Below are 25,499 nucleotides of genomic sequence, written 5' to 3' on the forward strand. Positions count from 1 at the left end.
TGTATATGGTGGTAAATACATGTTCAATTTCATTCTTTTGAATGTGACTATCGGTTGTCCCAGCACCATTTGTTGAAGAAACTATTCTTTCTTTATTGGATTTCCTTGTAGAAAATCAATTGACTGTAAATGTATGGGTTTATTTCTGAATTATCAACTTTATTTTGTTAATCTATATGTATATACTTATATTAATACCACACAGTATTGCTTACTGTGGCTTTCTAGTAAGTTTGGAAGTCAGGAAGTAGAAAACCTCCAACGTTGTTCTTTGTCAATATATATTTTTTGGTTATTCTGGGTCCCTTCCATTTCCTTATGAATTTTAGGATCAGCTTGTCAGTTTCAACAAGAAGGCCAGTTGGGTTATCATAAAGATTTGTTGCCTCTATGGATCGATTTGGGGATCCTTTTCTTTTTAAGCCATTTTTCCCAACCTAGTTTATCCACAGACTAATGTTATTTAAATCCATTACAATGTCATTACAAAGGAATAAAAGGAGACAAATTAGGGGGTAATAAAGATGAAATAAAATGGTAGTTTATGAGGCATGGTGAGAAGGGCAGTTAGGAATATACTTTGTTCTAGAGCGGTTATTCCCAGATGCTTAGGGAGCACTCTGCACTCTGAAAAATGGTTATCTTTGTATAAGGCTAAATGATAACCCTAAAAGACTTTTAAATAAATTATGTTTGTTTTACATTTTTAGTGTTATGATGTCATTTAAAAATATTATTTTGAAATGTCATATTTTAATATCACGATGTTTGCCAATTCTGTGTTAATTCATAAATCTATTTTCTCTGTTTTAATTGCCTAAAGGCGTCAAATTCGGGAATATTCTTAATGAATCTCTGATATCAGTCAAGATTCTCAGTTGTAAGAAACAGAAATAACTGGATAATTGAAAAAGAGAATGGTTTTGTTAACAGGATACTGAATAGCTGATTACCTTTATAAGAGGGCTAAAAAATTATGGCAGAAGTTTCCATTGTGACCATACTGGTCCCATATGCTAATCTTAGCCTACACCACAGGAGATTTTCAGAAAGACCCCGGTAATCACATTCTGAGAATATGAATCCTCCACCATATTTTAGTGTTAAAAACTGGCTCTTATAATGGAAAATTTTTAAAGCTCCAATTTAGCTTAAAGCTCTCTGTGATCATTCAATTAAATTAGACAAATGTGCATTGACCACCCACTCTGAGCACTTGGCTAGGCTCCGATCATGAGCCCTGCTATGTTTGACTTGGCTTGCAAACAACTTAGCCATGTTAAATGTGTTTCCTTGCCTACCAGTGAATGAGAAAGGGGAACTCTCCAACCCTGTTGGGTTTTGATACTAAACAGCACATCCTGAGATCCCCGCTGCACCTGATGTATACATAGAGAGCAGGAACAAGTATAATTACAATCAGGCTTCTGCTGGCTGTGCTTAAGATCAACGAGTCAGCAGAGTGCCAATCAGTGCATTTCTGCAGAAGCTTGTGATAGGAGCTTCCCTTTTCTCACAGCAAGATGGCCTGTTTGTGGGAAACAAACAACCCCGGCATGTTTTTCCACCATGTAGTGCCCCCACTTCAAAAAAAAAAAATCTCAACAAATTGAGAGTGCCAAAGTGGTTTCCTGTGGTGTTAAATATAAGGAATATCTTCAAGATGTTGCACTTTGGAGCTCTTTATGGCTAGCAGGCAAATCGGTTGAAGCAGCAAAACAATCAACCCTTATGAACTTGTTTATGCACTTTGGTAAAGGCCTTGGCCAAGAAGCATTGTGTGTTGATGGCAAGCTTACATGTTTAGTGTCACATGCAAACATTTTTGGTGGCTCATAAGCTACCTTTATGTGTGTCAAAATAAGAAAGTCTCTTTGGTAGCATAAACTATCTTAGTCACGGGAACACCAAATGTCTGAGAGAGTGAAAATGGTTTATTTTTAAATGATATACTTATGTAATAGAGTTCAGGCTAGCACCAGAATGGTTTCTGACTCTGAATTGAATTTTCGCATCTCTAAAGGAATATTATTTCTTAGTTTCTATCATACAAACAATTTTTACATATGGCTTATATAAGAAAGTTCATGCTAACTAAGTCCGAAGATGTTGTGCCTTTATTTAGTAAGGGCATTATTTCTTGGCCTGGTGTGGTTCACATCCTATTTCTTTCTTTGTTTCTTTTTTTTTTTATTTAGTTTTTTTTTTTTAAATTTACATTCAAATTAGTTATCATATAGTACAACAAAGATTTCAGGAGTAGATTCCTTAATGCCTCTTACTCATTTAGCCCATCCCCTCTCCCACAACCACTCCAGTAACCCTGTTTGTTCTCCATATTTAAGAGTCTCTTATGTTTTGTCCCCCTCCCTGTTTTTATATTAGTTTTGCTTCCATTCCCTTATGTTCATCTGTTTTGTATCTTAAAGTCCTTATATGAGTGAAGTCATATGATATTTGTCTTTGTCTGGCTAATTTCGCTTAGCATAATACCCTCCAGTTCCATCCACGTTAGTTGCAAATGACAAGATTTCATTCTTTTTTCATTGCCCAGTAATACTCCATTGTATATATATCTATATATCTATATATATATCTATAGATATATATATATCTATATATATATCTATATATATATCTATATATCTATATACCACATCTTCTTTCTTAATATATGTTGCACTTTATTTCATATATCTAATTTATCTTTAACACACAAACTTGTGATCTTGCTATTTATATTGAACAAAAAATGCCAAAAAACATTGACAAATGCATTACTTTATGTTTTGTAAGTATGCTGATAATTCTTTCTGTCATTCAGTACTTCCACCATCTAATAAAGTTCTGCTGCAAGAATCTACTATGCAGAATGCCTTTAGATTAAAAAACAGTAGAAATTTACTTCTAGATCTTTCTATTCTTAAGAGGAACTAAAGAATGGGTGTAATGGTGTGTTTCTGGAAAAAATTGTAGGCCAATCTGACTTTTTCCTTCCTTGTTCTTCTAATAGAGGAAGAATAAATTGGTCATAAAATATCTGAATTTCTTTGGGAAAGAGTCTCACAACATAACAACCCTTGAGAGAGGACACAAAAATGACCTAACAACCCTGAAAGTGTTCTTTTAAAGTCTATTACATACTGAAGTATTATTTTGAAATGGAAAGCTTTTTTCTTGCTTGATAGCTTTGATTTTCCAATGTTGTATATGATTGCCTGCCTTAGTGTGCAAATTCAAATTTCAAAAGGCATTTTTTTTTCTCCAAGAACATTCAGGTTGTGTTTTGCTTTGTGTTTTAACCTTGGTTTTGTTTCTAGTCAGAATATTACCATTTTTAAATATGACTTTAACGTGTTTAAACCATTTAGATTTTTATCTACCTTGATATAACTTTGTTGATAAGACATATATATATATATTTATTTTAAATTGAATAAATTGGAAGTTTAAAGTGATTTCAAATGTGTTGTAAGTTACTCAATTTTATGACTTTTTACTATTACTATTACCTCAAAGTTCGTTAGACATTTTTGAAGTTTATTTATTATAGATATAAAACTTTTATAACACAAAGGACTAAAATTCTAAGATATTATTATTTTGATTTGAGTAACTACCACTTTAAGCCTTCTTTACCCTTAGTTAAAAATTGAATATTTCTAATACATTATATAAATCTTTCTTGATCAAATGCTTTGAACCTAATTAATTCCAGAAGGAGCATTGAGCATGGATCACCGAACTAGGGTAAGTTGAGGATTTTCTGCATTCCCAAATACAACAATTAAGATGATTAAAAAAAAGGGGGGATACTTTAGAATGAGCAGTATCTGAATATGATTAGAGTTTGCATGGCTTATTCTTCTAACTGGAAGTTACCTCCAGAACAGTTGCAAACAGTGAGTAAAAGAGAATTCAATGCCAGCTGTGACTAGTGTCATAGTTTGGAGACAGGCCTCCAAAAAGGTTGCAGGCTATATGAAGAAATTCTGTCTTCCATCATGTAGCATTCAAAAGCCTTTAAATATTTTAAATTTGGGGATAAACAATCAGGTTGATATTTTTAAAAAGATTGCCCTGAAATTGTATGGAGATGCAGTTAGAAGATGTGAGCGTGGTTGAGGATATTGGAAGTTGGAAGACTACTGCAGTATTTCCGGTAGGAGATGGTCACAGCTGGGACATAGGTGGTGGTAGTAGACATGGAGAGAAGTAAATAGAATCCTTAGGAATTAAGGTGACAGATTTTGGAAATGGATTGGATATGAGGGAAGAAAGATGGAGATGCTCCAGATTGCTTGCACAGCATTCGTCTTGCATAGATGGTTTCCTGGTCATGTCAGCCATTGAGATGTGGCTGCTGTCAAGGACTGGGCTTCTTTAACTTATTGTAGGAAGAAATGTGGAGGTAATATGCCAAAAAGGTAAGGGTGGTTTTTAACATTTGTTCTGTTTTGGCAAACTTTTCAAAGTGCATCTCTATTATTGGCATAATATATAAGAAACTCATTGGTGTCTAGGCTATACTTACGGAGTTTCCAAATCTACCTTTTAAACTGTATTAATTAAATTTGTCCAGGCACACACTGATGTTGATTTTGTTTTCTTTTCATGAAAGTAACTCTTTGTTTATCTGCACCGAAGCCTAGTTACCTTTCTTCTAGAAGGTAAGCAAATCTCATCTACTCTTTTTTTGTATTGCATTTTTACTCCCATAATGAAATTCAGAAAGTTGCTAGACATAACTAGATAATTGTTGCTTGTCAAGTAGTCATTAAAAGTGCTTTCAGAGCAAATAAATAAAATGCATTTTAGATAGTACTCTTCTTCCTGATTTTGACATCTGTGGGTGGGTCCTGTATTTAAAAGTAGCTCCTTTTTCTCTGCTCACCATACACCACATTTACACTCTGAATTCCCAATTAAAAATGGGCCTCAGCACAGTGCTCAGGAAGATTCCTTCCCCATCTCTTGTTTGAACATTTTTGTTCTTTTGCCACCCAGAAAGGAATGGTAGTGGGGGCAGCCAATGGAGGTGAACTTATAGGAGGAGGAATCATAACTTTCCTTTTTTTTTTTTTAACAGGAATTCCTTCCTTCCCAGTAATCTCTGCATTTAAACATTTCTAGCAAGCTATTGAAAATGAACAAATTTATTTTTATCCCAATGTGAAGAATCTTGAGGTCCATTCACAATTGTTGCTTAAAAAGAAGCAGGTAAATTAGGACTATACTGTCTGAATTTATTCAATGAGCTCATATAGCATTTTTCAAGGTCTCCTTTATTTTTCTCCTTAGGAAGCCTAGTTTATCCTGTAATTTGAACCATGCAATCATTTGTCTATGCTTCATTTCTATCTACAGAAAGGCTGAGCTAAGTTATTTTCTACTTTATGGTCAGTGTTCAGGTAAGTTCTTTTCCGGATTAAATCCTAACTTTATCACTCATTTTCACTTAGCAGCTATTTGAATAAAAAAAGTTTTTGAAATCTGACTTGGTGGTTTCCCCCTGCATCACCCACAAGCTTTTCTAGTTTACAATCTTTTCTGAAACTCAAGACATTAGTCCCAGCTTCAAACTGTGTATTCTCTTTTGTTTCCTTCTATCTTTATGCAACCAATATTTGTAATAACATGGAAAAAATAATTAACAATTGGCATTCAAATCCACCTTAGGAAAGAATCTACATTTATTTGGAAAAAGCCAAGTAAACATTTGTGAATAGAACAGGGCTCTGAATCTACAGGATATGAATGGGACTGTTCTGCTAATTAGAGGGTAAAAGATTTGTTTGTTGCTCCAAAAAGGCATAGGGGAGACAGGATGAGCAAGGGAAGGAAAGAGGAATCAGTGAGCTGCTGCAAAGTCATGGTCATGAACCCTTGCATATAACCACTATTTAGGACACCATCTTAGTTTCAGTATCCCACCCCAACAAAAACAACAGAAAAACAGAAATTAATAGCAAACAAAAAGAGGAACAAAAACAGTAAATGTAAAAATCTGAGATATTGCCTTTGGTGAAGGTAGTTTATTGGGAAGTGGTTTTATAGTCAAATGTGAAGAAGGGGGAAATGAGACAAGGAAGGTAACAACGCAATGAAAGATGCATTAATAAGTATGTTTTGCTATGGAATCCACCCCAGTGTGGGCCCTCTTAGAAACTCTTAGATGTTCCACTGGAGGATAAGTTTGATGGGGAGGCTGGGGCATCCCCTAAGCCCATTTTCCATTCATTTAGGGTTGCCTTTGACTCCTTCCCACTCCACAGTGCCTAGAATTGTGCCTACAGGCAGCAGAGTGAGCTCCTGATGCAGAGATTACAGATCCCATCCCACCTTTGCCTTCTATTCAAGTCTTGAAGAGATTGAATCATGAAGAGATTGAATTGTTTCCAGGATGTCTCAAGGCAAGGGATGGAACTTTCAAGGATGCAGTGTGATGGGGGCAGAGAAAACCATGACAAAATAGGTTGCAGGAACTAGTAGAAATTCTTGGGAAGGTTTTAAACTATAATAAGACTGAAGTTCAGATCCAGATTTGACCCCGTCAATTAGTAGCACTATTCTCAATAGTCAGAAACAGGAACCCACCCACACATCCATCATGAATACAATCCATCATGGATTATGAATTGTGGCTCCATTCATACAATGGAAAACTACGTAGCTATAATAGTGAATGATCTACATGTCTAACTAATAATGTGGATGAACTTCGCAAACATAATGAGTGATCGAAGCCAGACACAGAAGGGTATATACCTGCATGATTGTATTTATACGAACTACAAGAACAAGCAGACTGAAGTTCAGATCCAGGTTTGGCCCCATCTTTGACAGGTAGGAGATCTTGACTTTAATCAGTGAACCCTACAGTTCCCAAAACTAGGGGTTCCGCGAACCATAAAATCTATCTAAATGACTTAAGCAGCTTAAAAATAAAAGGGATGGAGTGCCTGGATGACTCAGTAGGCTAAGTCAAGATTGGCTTACATCATGATCTCAGGGTTCCTGAGTTTGAGACCACATTGGGTTCTCTGCTCTCAGTGCAAAGCCTGCTTTGGATCCTCTGTCCATGCCCCCTCCCTTCTCTCTCTCTCTCTCTCTCTCTCTCTCTCTCAAGAAAACAAACAAACAAACAAAAGGCCAATAAATAAATAAATAAATAAATAAATAAATAAATACAAATAAAAGGGATCTCAGGGACTCCTGGGTGGCTCAGGTGGCTTGGCATCCGACTCTGAATTTTGGCTCAGGTTGTGATTTTGCATTTCATGGGATTGAGCCCCTCATTGGGCTCTGCACGCTGGAGCCTGCTTGAGATTCTCTCTCTCTCTCTCTCTGTCTCTCTCTCCCCCCACCTCTCAAAATAAAATAAATGTTGAAAAAAATAAAAGGGATCTCAGTATTTCATTTTATTTCCTTGTTAAAGGACTGAGTTAATTTTTTAAACTTTTCTCCAAAATCTGTTTCTCTGTATCTATCTCTCTGTCTCCCATTAGAACACAGAGAGGTAGGATGGCCCATCATGCTATGTGTTTAAAATGATAGCTGCTACTTAGCTCAAGTACCTTCTACTGAAATGGTCTCTACAAAATCAAGGAAACTTTTCTTTCTTTACCACCCTTCCCTTTTTTTTTTTTTTTTTGGCTGTTGTTCTTTAATATATTCTCAGCATATAGAATGGTGCCTGGCCCATGGTCAGAGCTCAGGGGACACTCTATGAATGAAAGAGTAAATTGGTTACATGAGACTAAGCAGATCCAGTGTTCCTGAATCTTTGGATTTTTAAAATATGCAATCTGAGAATCTGAATATTTAGCTGAGACATTCTGATTTTTAGATATTGGAAATCAATTTAAAATGTTAAATAATTCTGTTGGTCTTACTTTGACAGACAACTGAAATATACCAAGGAAGACTGCTATTCTACCACTAATGCTCTGTGGTTTTTATTTGATTCTCTAAACATACATGTGTGTCTTAGCAAATGTGGCACCCAGTATAAGCATCTGCAAACTTTTAATCCTGGAGGGTTGTCAGAACATAACTAATTGGAATCTCCAGTCATTTATCATTACTTCTTAGTACTAGAAGTTTTGAATTCACAATTATTTTGACATGAGTTACATATATATAATTATATATGTTATTTTATTTATTTATTTGTTTATGGTGGGGGAGGAGGGTATAATGGTTCCAGAGCTTTCTCCTTCAATTGCTACATAATTTAGCTGTCTTTTTTTTGTGTCTTCAGATACCGGTAACTGAAAGCTTTTGTGAAGGACCCATATTCAGTGTTTTTTCTTCATGAAATTTTCTCCCAACTTTTGTCTTCCTTGTTGTCTTTCTTTTTGAATATCTATGAAGCTTGCAATCTTTATCACTCATTTTACAGTCTTGTTACCGTGAAACTATGTGCATCTGTCTTATTTACTCAATAATAATCAAAACTTCATGTAGACTGTCTTAGTTAAAGCTTCTTATGGAATTCAAAGTTTCATTTCTATTTTTCTCATATTTTATCCAGTGCCTAGTACAGCACTGGGCTCAAATGGATGTTCAACAGACATCTGTCAGAATAAATTTTTCAATATCTGAACACAGGGAGACAAAACTTTTCAGAAAACAGAACCTTTTTTCCCCACTTGACATTTTCAACACTGTTGGAAGCACACCCCTTTTCCATTGCTCTCGAACATGAAACTTATATTAGTCTTTGCTTCTTTATTTTTTTCCCCTGCACGGATTTCAGTTAAATTCAATTTCTTTATTCTTAGCACCTGAGTCTGAATAATATTCATGTAGGAAATTGTAAATTATTTTCTTATTGATAATCTTCTAAAGCTTTCCTTTCTTGTGGTGTAATATTATAAAATATACTCTTTAATTGACCAAATCCTCATTTTCCTTAAAATCCTGTAGTTTCTCCTTGTTGACATTTGTGTCCAATTTGAATTTTGGATGACTTAACTTGCAGTCTTCTCATTGCTCTTCTTTTCTTGTTTATTTTTTTGCTTTTCTTTTACTCTTAGTCTAATATCTTTGAACCAAACAGAATGGCCAGTGAGGTCTTCTGCTGTGTGTGCATTCAGTCCTCTTTCTAGATCCCAGAATATTGGTCTATTGGTTTTCAATGAAAAATTTAATTAGTGCAGGTGAGACTATCCAAGTTTGCATGATTGCTGCAGTTTCCTCTCTTCGTAATTTGCATGGGAAGTCATATTGTAATCTAAGCCACTTATTAATTTGCCATAAGAAAGTATTGTCACAGAAACCATAACTGCTCTAAAATCCTTTTGATCAGCACATTCCTTCTCTGTTGCAGAACCACATGGGAAGCCAAGTCATAATCAAAATGTTGGTTGGCAAGTGTAGAATTAGAAGCAGTAGGTTTAGATGACTCAAATATTACATGGGATGAAGCTAAAATCACTATCGTACAACTCTCTACAGTTGCAAGGTTTTCTAACAGTGTGTTCTGAAATCTTGGTAGGTAGAAGCTGTAAAAACTGTCATATAAAAAGCTACAGGCAGCTTCTTTAACGGGTAAGGACTTGAAGACTGCTTTGGAGCTGATTGTTCCTTCACTCTGGGAAAACCTTCTGAATGGGCCTTTAATTGCATAAATGTAAAGCAAGAATCACTTATGAATAATGTATTGTTCTTGAAGAAAAATGTGATGTAATTGTTCACCTGAATAAAAACATTTTGCACTATGCAGCTAAGTGTGCTGTTTGCTAATGTTTGAATCTGCCTCTGCTTGTGTAAGTTAGTGAAAGTCTCCTAGCCTCAGTTTCCTCCTTAGTAAAGTAGGGATAATCATATCTGGGAAGATTAAAGAAAGTAATACAAGTAAACCGATTTGAATGGGGTCTCACATGTAGTAAGTGTAATATTAGGGATGATGCTTCTGTGAATATCATTATTTTTTGAAAGAAAAGTTTCATTTTATTGGGACTGCAGTTTGCCAGTAGATGGATTTTCATTCTTCCTGTAGATGTGGGTACTTTGTTTTGAAAGAAGATGGCTGAATGTACTGTAAATCTGATCTTTGCTTGTTGCAGCAAGACCTTGTATAAAGTCTAAGGCTGCAAGGGCAACATGGGAATGGCTGTTGATTGTACACATAATGAACCCAAATGGTTAGAGTAATATGCACTACTATGCTCTGCCATGTTTGTCTGTTCCTGGAAGGGAGTATTTTTTTTTTATTATTAACTTTCCCACCCACAACTATCTTGAGTACAGAAAGATTCTGGGACAGAAAATTAGAAGGTAAACTTTTAAGTGAGGTGGAAGGGAAATTGTTCATTGGCTTTGATGAAAGGACTCTTTGGGTGGGCAGACATGGAAGTAGATGACTTCCATCCTCCTGTATGGTTGGGAGGGGGTATAAATTGTTCAATATCCTATGAAATTTAACTGCAGTGAGGCTAAGGACCTTTGTGATTTGTGCAATATTGCTGCCTATTAAAATGTATTCTCCCTTTTTCCTCTGGACTGGAAATGTTGGACAACTTGTTGGTCAACTATACTACATTCTTCATCTTTCTGTAGAGTTAGATATTGACATATGACTGAGTTGTCTCTGATGGAATGTGAATGGAAGTGCGTTTCATTTTAAGGCCTGGTTTATCAGAACATTTTGCCATGTTCTTTTCTACTTCTGCCTAACTAGTATGACAATGACCAGAGAGATCTTGGAACTCAGATGTGTTGAAATGGCAGAGTCACCATCAGACTAATTGAATGACTGCATGGAGAAAAGCCAGAGTTGGCCTGTAACCCTCACTCCGACTTTTATGTGAAAAAGACATATTTCTTAAACCACTAAATTTTTGGTGTTTGTTTCAACCAATTTGCCTATTGTAACCAATCCAGAAGTTAATGTTTGGGCAGTGGTGCCACAGGCTAAAAAGTTGGAGAAATATATGATATCATGGCAAAACATTAGCATTTATGGAAACCATCTCCAACTATAACTTGGAATACAGACCACATGCTCATATAGTTTTAGGTGTAGTAGTTGAAAAGAGACAGAATGTTTATACATGTTGGCTGCCATTCATTGCTTCAAGTAAGATATTGTAAGAATTGGCTGGTTTGTGTACAGAGATTGACGGGGAGAGAGAAAATTCACAGATAAAGGGCCTCACAGGGTTGGAGAAGCTAGCTGCTTCTTTCTGAAACCCTAATAGGAAATATGATTGAGAAAGGCTTCAAATGCAAAGGCCCAATAAAATGTCTAAGTTACATGAAGGTATTCAACCTTCCAACAAAAAACCAGATAAAGAGTGATATCTTCTCATCCAACTATATTTTATTTAATTAATTTATTTTTATTTATTTTTTAAAAATTGTTTTATTGATTTTTTATGTTGATTTATTTTTGAGAGAGAGAAAGAGTGAGCATGAGCAGGGGAGAGGCAGAGAGAGAGGGAGACAGAGGATCCAAAGCAGGCTCTGCACTGACAGCAGTGAGCCCAATGTGGGGCTCAAACTCACAAATCATGAGATCATGAACTGAGCTGAAGTTGGACGCTCAACCAACTGAGCCACTCAGGCACTCCTTACCCAATTATTTTAGATGTCCTTAAGGTAGCTATCATTAAGTGTACACACACACACACACACGCACATACACACACATACACACACCCTGCAAGGAAGTTAAAAAAAAAACAGGCTGAAGGATTACCTCTAAGAAATTATTTTGAGTATGGGCTACTGACACTTGGATGGGACAGGAAATAAACAGACCAAAAACCTACTTCATTTTTGAGGCACTTGTACTGCTAAGGATATCTTAAGCCTCACCTGAGAAAGCTTTGGACTTTCTGATCTGTAAGGAAGACATACACACAATGTTCATCTCAAATGTGCCATGGAGGGTGGCAGAGAAGAAGGAATCTCTCAGAAGGCAAATTCAGCAGCCTCTGAACATCATGATCAAGGAATGCACATACATTCTCCCACAGAGCAAAATTCTAACTAATCTGGGGATTCCTTCTATTACCAGGTCAAGGTTTTATACAATGCCAGCTCAGTAGGAGTGCATTGTTTTAATGGACTATGATTGCTGAATTCCCTAGTATTCTCTTTGAAAGAAAAATAGACTTCTTTTTTGAGCAGTTTTAGGTTTACAGAAAAAGTTGAGCTAAAAGTATAGAGATTTCCTCTGTGTTCCTTCATCCCAAAGCCTTCCACACCCCAGTTTGACCTATTATTAACCTCTTCCATTACTGTGGTACATTTGTTATAATTGATGAGCCAATATTAATACATTATTAACTAAATTTCATAGTGTGCATTAGGGCTTACTCTTTGTAATGTACATTCAGTGGGTTTCGACGAATATATAATGACTTGCAGACACCAGTTTAATATCACACAGAATAGTTTCTTTTTCACTGTCCTAAAAATTCCTGTGCTCCACCTATTCATGCCTCCCTTCTTTTTCAAACCTCCACCCACCCTGGCCCAGCCCTAGCCCCTGGTAACTAATCTTTTTACTGTCACAAGTTTTGCCTTTTCCAGAATGTCATATAGTTGTAGTCATATGGCATGTAGCATTTGCAGAATGGCTTTCTTTTTCACTTAGCAATCTGCATTTAAGGTTTTTCCATGTCTTTTAATGGCTTGATGGCTCCTTTAAAAAAATTCCTGGATAATACTCCATTTATAGATGTACCAGTCTGTTTAGCCATTCACCTATTGAAGGTCATTTTGGTTGCTTCCAGGTTTTGGCAATTATGAATTATTCATACGCAGGTTTTTATGTGGACATACGTTTTCAGCTCATTTGGATAAACACCAAGGATCATGATTGCTGGGTCATGTGGTAAGAGTATGCTTACTTTTGTAAGAAACTGCCAAACTGTCTTCTAGAGTGGCTTTCCTACTTTGCATTCTTCCCAGTAATGAAGACAGTTTCTGTTTCTTCATGTATTTTTTCTTTTTTAACACATATTTTTGTTGTGGTTATCCTGCTTCATGAATGTATATTGACTGGACTTGGGGAAGATAACCTTTATGATACTTCTCTGTGCTGCAAAACAAAATAACCCATTGAGCCCTGGTGGGGAAACTTCACATTCCAGAGATACTGGACTTTGGAGTGGATGCAGTGAGTTGTCTCCTTGGAGACATAGATAGAGTCTATTTTATTTGCATACAGATATTTGATGATCACAGAGGTAGATTGTGATGGAGAGGACTCCATGTCCCTCATAACCTACTCCCCCTTTTTCCATTGGGATAGAATTGCTGGACACATGGCCAGCCAACAACACAATGTTTCCCAACTTTCCTTGCATTTAGGTGTAGTCATGAAACCATGCTCTTCACGTTGGTTCCAGCGTTCTATATGAGTAGGCATAATGTGTGTGTGTCACTGCTGATGCAAGCTATGAAAGCTCCTAGACATGCCCCTGTATGCTCTTTCTCACTTTTCTTTGGGCTTGAATGGTGATAATCAAAGGTGACCAGAAGGACATTTGAAACCATATGTTACAAATGACCAACCCTGTAAGTCTTGGTGCCTGAATAACAGCATTGAGAACTACCCTGCTGACCTAAACTCTCTCCCCTTGGACTGTTATGTGAATGAATAATGAACTTCTATTATACGTGAGGTTCTATTTGTAACAATAGCTGTACCTTTTCTAAATAATACATCCCATAATGTAAAGTCCATTGTCCATTATTCTCATCTTGTCCTAAGCTCTAAGAGAGCTGCCTACCTTTTAAAAAATAATGGTCATGGACAGGGAGGGCACAATCTCACTCTAAGTTGATTTCCTCAGTGTTGTTGATGGGGTGATAGGCAATGTAATACAGAAGTAAACAAACTGGCATCTAGTTGTTTCTTTACTACCTTTGCCTACCTATATTTAAATGTCAGATTTTGTTAACTTGGGAAAACTTGTTAACTTTCAAACTTTAGTTTATTTATCTGAATAAGGGGGGATAATGATGCTTATTTTATAGGTTTGTTGTAGAAATTAATTAAAATAAATTGGGTAGAATATTTAGCATACAAATTTGGCACTTAGGTACTCAGGCAACATTAGCCATTAGCTAGATCTTAATTCTGTGAAGTTGGAGTTTATACCCACATTTAGTGGAGAGTCTGGTGTTTAAAATAAAATAAACAAAAAATGTTTCTGCTCTCCTCGTAGCCCCTGGGTGAAATACCTTTCAACTTCAGTCAGAGTGAGAAAATGGGGAAGTATAAAAGACAAGGGTTTTGTTTGATTTCCTGGGGGAATAGCTAATTTCTCCAAATAAAGTAAAATAATAGCACCTCCCACTGGGTAGAGAGTTTGTAAAGAGAATTGCTGAACTTCTCCATAACCAAAAATCCAGCAGTCAGAGCAGATGCCAGAAACAGCAGTAAGGGGGTAACACAATGAATTGCAAACGTGTACCAAGAGTTCAGCAACTGGCAATCACTTGAAAACTGCAGTGAGCATGTGTTGCACGGAAGTTCTTGGCAGATTAAGTTCAGAAATCCAGCAGCAGCTGAAGCAGTGAAGACAATAAATAGCTTAAATTGGCAACCGACACTTTTAGCAAACACTTATATACACATAATGAAAACAATACATAAGACTGTGAAGGAGGGTGGGAAGGGGGATGGCTGGGATTCTGAAGGAGGTCACCAAGTCTAAATGTGTGGGTTAACTAGACTATGTATCACTGTCAAGGGTCCCCACAAACTCTGACAATGACACCAAAGAAGAAATAGAAGAGCAGAGAAGTCAAGTACAATAAATCAAGCCCTCCTTTCAAAAAGAGGACGGTGAAAAAAATTGGAGACAAGAGATTCTCCAACTTCCTAGATAAACAGGAATTGATGGTCAAATCCAAATGTAATATTCATATATATATATATATATATATATATATATATACACATACATATAGACACACACATATATATAATATATATATATTATATATATAATATATATATTCTTCCCATGGTAAGTTCATTTAAGTTATGATTAAGATATTCTCAATTAAGTTCCTCTTTGTTATAGTTCCCAATTCATAATTCTCACAGGGAATGATTCTACTTTAAAACAATGCAGCATTTTGGTCCTAACAAATGTCTGGCTGTTATAATAAAGTACAGTCAGTGATTAATTACATTGAGTTGAATCCATCACTTCCCATCCTTTGAAGAAAAAGGAGGGGATAGGCCTAAACAATCAAAGTTGAGTTTAAAGTCTTCTCTGGTATCCTGCAAATCAAATGATGGTAGAAAATGACTGAAATTGAAGTGCAGAGAAAAATCTGTAGGTGAATAACTCAAAGAAGCAAGAATGCAATTCTTTTTAGAATATTATCTAATAAATGAAGCTTCCAGTCTGGGCAGGTTGACTGCTCACTCTACCTCACCTTGGCCACAGCCCTTGCTTCTGAGCTCACTTTCTGTGCTCACACCATTTTTTTTTTTTGTAATGGTTTTTTCGTAATGCAAAAACCTTGCTCCTTCCTCAGAGCCAAGATTAAATCTTCTGACCTTCTTTCCATTGTTGAACTTGTGTAGCATATAGTTCTTTGAACCACATAATTTAACACTTAATTTTATTTTATGCTCCTTTAATAATTCCGTGTATGCAAAATCATATTTTGCCAATAAGAGGATATATTCTTTGAGTAAAGGGCACAGGTCTTTCAGGAACATGGCTGACATTTAATAAATATTTATTGATTGTTTAATATGCTTCCTAATGCACATAAGTTACTCTTAGGAAGTAATTATACAGTGGAAGACTGGCTGAAAAAAATTGATGCAGAAGGATGTTGAGCTGAGAACTGGATAAAAACAAAGCTTACATTAATGGTAGCAAATGACATGATTAACACCTTTTCTGGCAGCCTTGCAGCTTGAATTTGATAAAGGAAAGTAATTTCTCCAAAGAACCAAAAGCTAAATTGAGTGATTGAATTTAACTCCATAGTGTAAGGCTGTGTTAGTAGATTTTTAAAAAGATGACATTTGAGTGTATTTTAAGTGCAATACATCAATCTGCCATTGAGCTAATGAACTTCAAGTTGAAAATCACTGAGGAGTTTGGTATAGATGACTCCTTCAAGTATCCTTGGGGAGGCAAGATGTGTAGGTAATTGAATGAAAATCTATCTTGACTGACCCCAATGACAACAATGTCCAACTCACATTACAAATCACCTGTAGTCTTTAATGGACTATTTTTTAATTGCTTTAAAACTGTTAATGGTAACTACAAGGGAGCAGAGTGTTTCTTGTTTGTTTATTTCTCATCAATAAAATAAATTTCTAGTGTTTTTTTTCTTTATCACTGGCAGTTCACAATTAGCTTCAGTTGCTCTAGTTCACATTTCATTGGAGGAGAAAAAAAGCACATTTGGTTGTCTTTTATTTTGCTAATCTCTCTGTCTTTATGAATGCCTTGAGATTATGGGATCAGATTTGTTCAACCATAAAATGTGGGGATAAACGAGTAATTGGTGACTGTAAACTAATAAAAAGGAAAATAAAATAGAGAAACACCTTTTTCCTATGAGTTCTTGTAGGCCTGCATCCAACTTCACAGCCCAATTAAAATATGATTTTCTGTTTTTCTAAAGGGAAACATAAATGTTTAAAGACTGTTACACAAATAATATATTATGAAGAAGTCATAAAATGAATATGTGTTTAAGTAATGGTAAAAATGCATGAAACTGAACATTAAAATATGTAGTAATATTAATAAAAACAGAGAACCAATAGCTAGAATATTTAAATTAGTGCTTGACCAAATGTGCTCTTTGAAGTACATCATCAGAATTACTTGGATGCTTAGAGTGCAGGTTCCGGGATCATACCCCAGATCTGATAAATCGGAATTTGTGAAGGTGAATCACAAAAATCTATTTTGTAAAATAGTGTCTCCAATGATTCTTGTAGATGCAGGAACTAGAAAACTATGAAATGCACTTGGCTTTTTAATTCTTGACTTTCAAAAATATGTCCAGAAAGATAAACATCACACTATTAATAGTGTCAACTCTGGACTACAATGTTGAAGGAGGGAAAACTCTTTTAATTATACATCTTTGCATTGCCTTTCCCCCAGATTTGGCATCCTTTAGTAATAAAGAGAGTACAAACAAGTGATGGTTTCTGATATTATTATGAGTTGCATTTTGTCTGTGGATTCTTAACTCCAACTCATATCCTTTGCTTAAAAGTGGCATATTGGGAACATCTTGGTGTGGCTCAGGCTGCCATAACAAAATACTGTAGACTGAGTGCTTAAACAACAGGAATTTATTTTCTCAACAGTTCTGGAGCATAGATGTTCCAAATTAAGTTCTGGCAGAGTCAGTTTCTGTTGAGAGGTCTCTTCCTGACTTGCAGACAGCCACTTTGCCCTCATGTTCTTTCCTCTAAGCCTGGGCAGAGAGAGAGAGAGGGAGAGAGAAATAGAGAGAGATGGAGATGGAGAAAGTGGGGAGAGAGAGAGAGAGAGAGAGAGAGAGAGAGAGAGAATGATAAAGCTTGTGATCTTTCTCCCTCTTCTTAAAAGGACAATAATACTATCAGATCAGGACCCAGTTTTTATGACCTCATTTAACCTTAAATACTTCTATACTCCAGGAGTACAGTACAGCCATGCTGGTGGTTAGAGCCTCAACATCTGAATTATGGGAGGGTTGGGGGTGGGGTGGCACACAAACAGTCAATCCATAAGAAGGATGATCTTATGTTCTGACTGAGCCATGGTGAGGGAAGAATTAAGTGATCTTTGTCAAAATCCTTGAAGATAAGTGAAGGATCAAAATGTAGAGACCAAATGACTAATGTGGTGCAAATGTGGTTAAGAGAAATGAAATAGAACATGGATAAAGAAGTGGGAAGAACAGGATTAAATTGAGAAGAATCCAGGAAGATGACCACAATCAACAGTGGGCAATTCCTGTTAGAGGCTAACAATTTCATAGCTGAGTTTCCATTTAAGGACCCAAGACTCAAAGATGATCCTAAGTTTGTTAACTTCTTTTATGCTTTTAATTTGTAAATTACAAGATGAAAACAATATTTAACTCATTTTTATTTTTAAAAAGGTACTACTTAATTTAGTATGAATGCTATGAATCTGACATTGAAAGCCCAAGTTGCTTATTCTAAATATTGCTGAATAAAACCCAGTCCATTAACAAGAGAAATAGAAACAATATAACAGAGAAATATCACTAGTATAAATCTGGAATGATCTTGATATATTCAGGGACATAAACTAAATGGCTAAACTTAGTTCATCTAGGAAAAAAGTCTCTAGTGGGAAAAATATAGAGAAAATAGACATCTTGAATTTTCTATTTTTTATCCTATCACTTTCTCTCTTCCTCTGGATGTAGGTTTATGTGATATGAAAGATCTTGTTGACTCAGAACAAGGACAGGTTTTGTTACATATGTGGTGATGTCTGCCTCTCCCACTCCTGTTCAGCTGTGGACTTCTTTGCACTTTATGTGAAGATGCATCCTTGCTTAGTTCCTGAACTCATGTTGGCAAATAACAGGAACACATTTGTTATTTCCATCCCACCAATGTGACAGGGTCTAGAAATAGTTTTGATGTTATTCAGTCAGGATCCGATATGCCTAAAATGAATTTATCGTATCTGGATGTTTACCCATCTATACTCTCCATATGGACCTCATCAGTTTGCTCAATTGTGCCTTCATGTACTGGTAACTACTAATTTTCTCCAGGGGGTAACTTTTTTCAACTACTTACCTAAAAAGAAAATAACACTTTGATTTACTTGTGGTATTGCCATAGTATATGTTATGTCTTATTCCTGATATAGTTATTACCTGTTTCGTATCTTCTGAACGACTCCATAGCCTGATACCAGGATTTTGTTATACACCTGATTTCAAGTCATTCCTGCTTCTTTGAACTTTGACTCTGTGCCCTTACTTATCTGGTTGGAGTTCCTCCATCTTCAGTGGCTATTAAAACAAACCATGGCGGGGTGCCTGGGTGGCTCAGTCAGTTGAGCATCTGACTTCAGCTCAGGTCATGATCTCAAGGTCTTTGAGTTCAAGCCCTGTGTCGGGCTCCATGCTGACAGCTCAGAGCCTGGAGCCTGCTTCCGATTCTGTGTCTCCCTCTCTCTCTGCTTCTGCCCCCACTCATGCTCTGTCTTTCTCTCTCTGTCAAAAGTAAATAAAATATTAAAAAAAAATAAAAAAATAACATGGCCTCTTTGGGCACTATTCTTTATACAGTGTGCCCTCCTTCAGAGTCTTGCCCTAGAGAAATATCAATTGTTTTCAGTTACCTCTCTCATATGGTCCTCGTTTCCTCCTCTTGTCCACTAGCCATGTTTCTTGTTCATCATGCTTGCTTTGAAGCCAAGCTCACTCAACGTTCAACTGAAAGAAAGTTTGAGTTATAGTTCACAGTGCTTGATAAAAGACATCTTATTTCATAGAAAGAATATATATTTTTGAATCATAGACACACTGGTAGAATTATCGCCTCCAAGAATTTCCCAGGGCTTAGCAACCTCCCATCAGTGGTGGGATAAGATTGTTTGATATGAATTCAGGGGGAAAAAAAAAAGGTTTCCTTAGGGAACCTAGCCATCAGAAAGTAACTTGCCCTATGGACTAGTGTGTTGGTGGAATGATGGACCTGGTGCCCACGGTTATTTCTATTTTTGAGAGGCCGACACAAACCTGGGTTTACTCCCTTCCTCTGTGGCTTTTGCTATTTTACGTTATATAAGATATTTTGACAATGGAATATTTTATGCTCCAGCTTATTCTCCACTCTGCATTTTTCAATACATAGCTGAAGTAAAAGAAACAAGTCATGAATGCAGTTTGTATGATTCTTTTATAATATTCCATCAGCAGTGTTGTAATGCCATTTTTCTTGGATACAAATGTAACAACAGCATTCCTACTTTATGTCTACCTAGTATTTGACTGACAATCTCATGTTTTTACTAAATGATTCCCGATAAGTTTACACAATCTTACATATTCAGCTTGAAACCATGCCCCTGGTAGCACCCCTTATTTGCAAAACCAATTATATCCTTATGTGCTTCTATGCACTTTCGAATGCAGCTTCCTGTTACTACAGTGTATCAATTTGTATGAAATCCATTCTTTTCTTCCTCTTCTTCTCCTTCTTCTGTCTTATTTATTGACCTTGCATACTTTGAGCTACTGTGTGGACCATGTTCCCTTTGCCTTTATCACAAAGAGCCACTTTCATTTCTCTGGACTTAGACTTTTCTTTCCTTACTTTTCTTACTGTAACTGGTAGTTCAACGGCTGGTCTGTCTCGTTTACCTTAGGCTTGTTTCATAGAGCTTTTCAGCAGAAAACCTGAAAGAAGATTATTTAGGTACTTTATGTGTCAGTGCCTTATAAATTATAAAATACATTAATTTTATTTACAAGTGAGAAAAAAAGAGACTCAGAAAGTTTAAGTGATTTCTTCAAGGCCACATCAGTAGCAAATGATAAAATCAGATGTAAAGAAGGGTCCTCTGATTTTTAAGTCCAATAGATAAGTAGTATCTCATTGGCTCTTTTACTGGTGTGAAAATGAAAGCAAGAATTTGTAAGCACTCATTGACTTTTCAGGTAGACCTTAGTTTTTTAGTTGCTGGATTCATTGAAGGGTAGTAGCAAAACCTCAAACTGTCATCCATAACTGTCTTCTTTGCTGAGGTCTTGATCTAATTAGAGTGTCCTCACCCTGTTAAAATATAGTTAGAGGGCATTTTATGAATTTTAGCTGAAGAAGAGAAAATGAGGTACTAATTATCTGATATAACAGTATAACAGATTTTGTTGTTGTTGACACATAATTTGAAAGTTAAACCATTTCTAGAAAAGAGCAAGAGATATTTTAATGTGACATAAAGGGAACCCATCTGGGACAAGAATCTCTTCACTTATAAATCTAGAACTTAAAATCCAAACATTTGGATTTTACTATATCTTGTTTTTACTATAATTTTTATAAAACAAAGAACTACTGGGAAAATTAAAAAATATGACCTATTTGTATGTTTGATTATAATACAAGTACAGATATGAGGTTCAGCCAACACTAGAATTTCAGGGGAACTAATTTGCTGATATATATTTATTTTTGATTAAAAATACTGTTTATTAAACCAACATTTTAAAGAAACTAAGTTACCAACTGGGCTTAGTTCTGGAAAAATTTTAAGGTGTTTAAAAATTTTTTTGAGGTTTATTTATTTTTCAGAAAGAGAGAGAGAGGGAGAGAAGAGAAAGGGTGTGAGCAGGTGAGGAGCAGAGAGAGACACAGAATCTGAAGCAGGCTCCAGGCTCTGAGCTGTCAGCATAGAGCCCGATGTGGGGCTTAAACCATGAACTGTGAGATCCTGACCTGAGCCGAAGTCAGATGCTTAACCAAATGAGCCACCCAGGTGCCCTGGATTTTAAGGTTTTTAACTGCTTAGCTGTAGTATCCTGTTAGTGCAAAAGTAAAATAAATACGATATTATTGTCACTGGAGATTGTTATTATTTTAAAACTCTGTGTTTTTTAAAGTTTATTTATTTATTTTGGGAGGGGGGGGGAGAGAGAGCGAGCGAGCAAGTGCTCCGGTGCAAGTGTGCACAAACAGGGGAGGGGCAGAGAGACAGTGAGAGAGAGAGAGAGAGAGAGAGAGAGAGAAAATCCCAAGTAGGCTTTGCGCTGTCAGCACAAGAGTCCGAGGGGGGCTCCATCTCACTATCTATGAGATCATGACCTAAGCCAAAATCCAGAGTCAGACACTGAACTGAGCCACCCAGGTGCCCCTGGAGATGATCATTACTGAAACTGCTTCATCTTCAGATAGGAAACATTGGAAAAATAATCTAATCTTCTTATTCTTTATTTTTGGCATCAAATTTGCCATGCACCACCTTTATATATAGATAGATATTTCTTTCTGAAATTGCTATTACACATACTGTTTTCTCTTAGAAACCTTTCACTCGTATTCATTCTCTAATCACTTTAACTAGATCATAGCGATAATTTTCTGATGTCCTGCTTCCAGTCTCTCTTCTTTAAACCTGTCTTTCATACTGTTGTCAGTTTAAGCATGCTAACATGTCACTTTCTTCTTGTCACTCGGTTAAAATAATCAATAATTTATAATGAGTTTAGGTATCTATAAAAAACCAGCTGGTAAGATGGGTGGGAAGTTCAGGTGAGAGAACTAGCAAAGAGATAATTAAGGGTTTTACAGAGTTAGAAGAGAATCAATATCAAAGAGGTGAGTTTAAAATTAGGAACTAGAAAATTAAACTGAGAAGGAATGGCTCTAGAATCGTGGCTTGCAAAATTTTCATCATGACTTGAAATGAGAAATACATTTCATACTTTGGCCAGGTATACACATGCATTATCACCCATCTACACGCCTGTGAGTGCACACACACGCACACACACACACACACACACACCATGAAACAAATGTCACCAAACATTAGTGTGATGCATCAGATGTTTTCAAGTCAATTCTCTTTTATTTTATTAAAAAACGCCACAAATTTGTGGCAGTAACCCACTGAGTTCACTAGTGAGTCTTGACCTGCACTTTGAAAAATACTTCTACTGAAGAAAATAGCTGCAAGTGTTGAGCCATTAAGACCTGAGAGGAAAGAGTTTTAAGGAGTTTTAAGAATCTTAAGGAGATTCATATAGGGAGTCAAAGACAGCAGAAATATTAAGATAATGGTTCAAAGGCCTCAGTTGGATTTAACAATCATAAAATAATAATAAAGTGGTGCCTATTGAGTACTGATTTCCGTGGTCAGATGTGGAATAAAACCAGACTGGGAAGGGCTAAGAAACAACCAACTGAGGACAGTTGTTTCCCTAAAGAAATTTGAAAAAGGCATGGGGATATTGTTCGCTTCCACTTTACTAAAAGAAGTAGGTTCACACAGGATAAGAAGTTTACCACCCTTTCACAGGTAGTGGTCCCAGAACCAGCATTCAAACCAAGCCAGCTCATACTCTGAAGCCTAAGATTTCCCCATCATGTCACAAGAGGGCATGGCTGATGAAGACCATGGTGGGATTGATGCTTTGCCTAATAGTTTGTCCTCCATTAATCTTTCCCTGTTCATTTAGCCACATCTTCCTTTGGAGCATCTATTGAGGAGTATTTATTGTACTCATTAGGCACCTTTCAAATACTGTTTTTACCATGGTTGGTTTACATGTCTTATATGGCCCACTAGGTATTTAAGTTGAACCTCAGCAGAAATAATGTCCTATTCTTTAATTTTTTTTGGTGATGGTGGGCAGGGACTGGATATAGTGTGTTAGTTCATTACCCAGCACTTAGAATAATACCTTGCACTTAGAATATATTAGATAAACATTTTTGGGATAAGGAAAAACACTAGACGCTGTCCAGTCTTTGAAAAGATTGTTGCTTTAGGAATCAACATGTGTTGAACCTCACTAGGGTGATTGGTCACAAGCTATATGACTAATAAATAATATTAAACTCCTCACTATTCTTTCTAATTTTTTCAAGTATCTTGCAGACATGTAGTCTCTTTGGAAATCTTTTCAAAGCAGCATAATCTTTACGTTTTCTGTTTTGTTTCTGAAAGTACCTCTAACTCACCTTAGTTAAGTAGAAGCAGTAATTTTTTTCTTTTAATAAGCCAAATGATACACTAGTGTCCTGCTTTTCTATTGTCACCATTCTTTCCTATCAACTGGAGAAATCTGTTCTAAGAACCTAACCACTCACCAAATGCCTCTTACATATATCCTGACAATTATAGCAATTTTTCATTGTGATTGTGAAAAATCTTGTGGTAAATAGATCTACTAAGCCTGAATCTTTTTTTTTTTAGTATTGTGATTTACTTTAGTTAGTATTTTTATAGGAGCTACAAAATTTTATAGGCTAAATATATCTTAACACTTGAAGTTCCAAGTTAATTTGTCTGCAATTAAAACATTTCTTGTTCTATGGATTTTGTAAGCTAGCTCGATTAAGCCAAGTCAAGTTTAGTATGGCTTCTTAAATAAAGATCCAGTATATCTTTTACATTCTTAACTCTATTCCTAAGAAATTGCCTCTTTTTGAAAGCATGGAAAAAAAAAACTATTAGAGAACATATTTTTGTTGAGTAGCAGCATATGTGAAGTGAGGGCACTATTTGGCTCTAAAACAATCCTTTCTCAGGAATTTTGTATCCTGTTGATATTGTACGTATTTCTCATCCTTGAATAAAAAGAGCAGATTTCTGCACTAACCAGAAAGGAGTCCATATGGCATTGTTCTGGATTCCCATTGTAAGTTGAAGGGGAAACGTCACCCTCCCTGGAGCCCTTGATGTTCTGCAAATGAAGGAGGAGGGTGTCCTCAAATTCCTTGCAGCAGGAATCCAGTTAGGTGGGTTGACTTCTAAATGGAATAAAAGGGAAAGTGATGGCATCTGCATCGGAAATTTGAAGAGAACCTGGGAGCAACTCCTGAAGTTACCATGAAAAACCTGGCTAATGTCAGTGGCATATCAGTCCAGGAATACTGGCCGGTGACTGTGCTAAAAATTGCTGCTGCTGCTGTTGCTGCTGTTGCTGGAGCCACTCCTGTTGCTGGCCACTTCGTTCCTGGAATCTTCACTAACCAGATCCAGGCAGCTTTCTGGAATTGCAACTTCTGATAGTAGCTGACCCCAGGGCTGATACCAGGCTCCCACAGAGGTCTCAGGTTAACCTGCTTACCTTTGCTCTGTGTAACCCAGACTCTTCTTGGCACTATGCAGGCATTGCTGTCTCTTGCAAGACAAAAAAAATGCCCCTCCCCGCTCGTGCACTCAAAAAAAAAAAAAGAAAAAAAAGACATAGAGAGAGAGAGAGAGAGAGAGAGAGAGAGAGAGAGAGAAAAGGAGAGAGGAAAAGCTCATTTAGTGGGACTGATGTGGTGCATGCTGGTCCCGGAGTTTCTGCGCATGTACAGCGCCATCTCCTGTGAACACTTGCGGGAGCTCAGGCTCCAGCTCTCCTTCTACGGAGATCCTGAAAAGGTAGAAAAGGAAGAGCAGACCACTGCTGAAAAGACTGTGACCAAGGAGGAATTTTAGGGTGATTGAACTGCTCCAGCTCCCGAATTTACTGCTACTCAGTCCGAGGTTGCAGATTCACCTGAAGGCGTGCAGTGCCCTCTGGGCCTATTCAGCAGTTTTTGAGGACAATTGGAGCGCTGAGAAGGCGACTGAGATGGCCCTGAAGACCCCGCCGGGTAGGAACTGCCATTGTATTGTCTTAAGCTATTCTTTCGCAGACTCCTAAACACAAAATGGTAATAAGGTTGACGGAAAACAGCAGTTAAGGGGCTCCTGGGTGGCTCAGTCGGTTAAGCATCTGACTGTTGGTTTCGGCTTAGCTCGTGATCTCACGGTTTGTGAAATGGAGCCTCGTGTCAGGCT

At 36.7% G+C, this 25,499-nt stretch overlaps 1 long non-coding RNA gene across 2 annotated transcripts; it reads right to left on the reverse strand.

The window, feature by feature from the left end:
• Positions 1–17,302: 17,302 nt before the first annotated feature.
• Positions 17,303–24,867, reverse strand: LOC121032099 (uncharacterized). Of its 2 annotated transcripts, none has more exons than XR_005791095.1 (3): positions 24,796–24,867; positions 19,338–19,431; positions 17,303–17,433 (listed from the first exon to the last, which is right to left on the reverse strand). It is a non-coding gene; the product is annotated as an uncharacterized LOC121032099 (long non-coding RNA). The 2 variants fall into 2 exon arrangements; XR_005791084.1 differs by lacking the exon at positions 24,796–24,867 and adding an exon at positions 24,325–24,758.
• Positions 24,868–25,499: the final 632 nt, after the last annotated feature.

Source organism: Herpailurus yagouaroundi, unplaced genomic scaffold, assembly GCF_014898765.1.
Source record: "Herpailurus yagouaroundi ecotype Mexico unplaced genomic scaffold, PumYag 28, whole genome shotgun sequence".
NCBI classification, from domain to species: Eukaryota; Metazoa; Chordata; class Mammalia; order Carnivora; family Felidae; genus Herpailurus; species Herpailurus yagouaroundi.